Raw genomic sequence first — 1,351 nt, forward strand, 5'->3', positions numbered from 1 at the left:
CTCCATAAGTACCCGTCACTCGCGCCCACAGCGCCCTCAACAGCGCTATCGTAACAGCGCGCATCACTCCACTTGCGTCGTAGTTTCGTGTTGCGCAGCCATGTTCGCGGCAGGTTACTTGATTTCGCGCCAAGGGGCACTGAGTGAGGAACAAAGGGACTCGCGCTCTTTTTGCAGTTGGCATGTTGGTTGTGCTGTAGTGTCCTGTCCGTGTTGCTTCTGCGTCATCTCCACGTTGACACATCGTAATACTCATCAGGTATGTTTGGTGACCTGCGTCTTTTACTGAGCGCAACTTTTCTTATGTGTTTGCGTCATGTATGCCTTATTTCCTTGCGCTGCTGATCGTCAACTTAGCTCACAGTACACCTACAGTACAAGCAGGTTGTTCAACGATTGCCGCGTCGGGGGACGTACTTTCTCACAGGCAATTTTGTGAGTTCCGTCGTGTCCAAAATCGTCGCTTGATAACGCGGTGGAAGATCTAATCGAGCAGACAATTCGCATTGTAGTGAACGTATCGCATTTTAGAGCACTTGTGCGACTCGCGCTCTTTTTGCAGTTGGCATGTTGGTTGTGCTGTAGTGCCCTGTCCGTGTTGCTTCTGCGTGCGATTTGTCATCTCCACGTTGACACATCGTAATACTCATCAGGTATGTTTGGTGACCTGCGTCTTTTACTGAGCGCAAGTTTTCTTACGTGTTGCCTTCATGTACGCCGTATTTACTTGCGCAGCTGATCGTCAAGTTAGCTCACAGTACACCTACAGTCCAAGCAGGTTGTTCAACGATTTTCGCGTCGTGGGACGTACTTTCTCACAGGTAATTTTGTCAGTTCCGTCGTGTCCAAAATTGTCGCTTGATAACGCGGTGGAAGATCTATTCGAGCAGACAATTCGCATTGTAGTGCACGTAGCGCATTTTAGAGCACTTGTCTATTTATATTCTGCAGGTCGGCACTTGTTCGTGACATCTCACTTGAATTCGACTGGAGTTCTGAGCGCGCATCACATCTTCGTCTCCTGTAACTTGCGCGACTCTTCAGGTATGATGGACGTACGCAATTGTGCAGTCACGTGTTTTAATGTGTGGCGTGTAGAACAAAGGTAGATTCCTGGTTGGCGTTCACTAATTTTCGCACGGGTGTAGTACGTCGGAGCGACCTTCTCGCGCCTTACGGCGCTTTGCCTTGAAATAACATCACTGATTTTGCCGGGGGAGCAGTAGGGGCCGTAGGGAGTCCGGGCCTGCTCTCCTGGAGCAGTATCCTCGCTCGTGCCAGGCTTTTCGTATGCTGCCCTCCGTGACTTTTCAAAAGCGTAGGGGCCGCAAAGCGCCAGAAAGGTTTAATC

The 1,351-nt window shown here is 50.2% G+C and overlaps 1 long non-coding RNA gene across 1 annotated transcript; it reads left to right on the forward strand.

The window, feature by feature from the left end:
* Positions 1 to 585: 585 nt before the first annotated feature.
* LOC125944528 (uncharacterized) lies at positions 586 to 1,045 on the forward strand. Its single transcript, XR_007466260.1, has 3 exons — positions 586 to 653; positions 736 to 821; positions 952 to 1,045. It is a non-coding gene; the product is annotated as an uncharacterized LOC125944528 (long non-coding RNA).
* Positions 1,046 to 1,351: the final 306 nt, after the last annotated feature.

The sequence above is a fragment of the Dermacentor silvarum genome, chromosome 3 (assembly GCF_013339745.2).
Source record: "Dermacentor silvarum isolate Dsil-2018 chromosome 3, BIME_Dsil_1.4, whole genome shotgun sequence".
NCBI lineage: Eukaryota > Metazoa > Arthropoda > Arachnida > Ixodida > Ixodidae > Dermacentor > Dermacentor silvarum.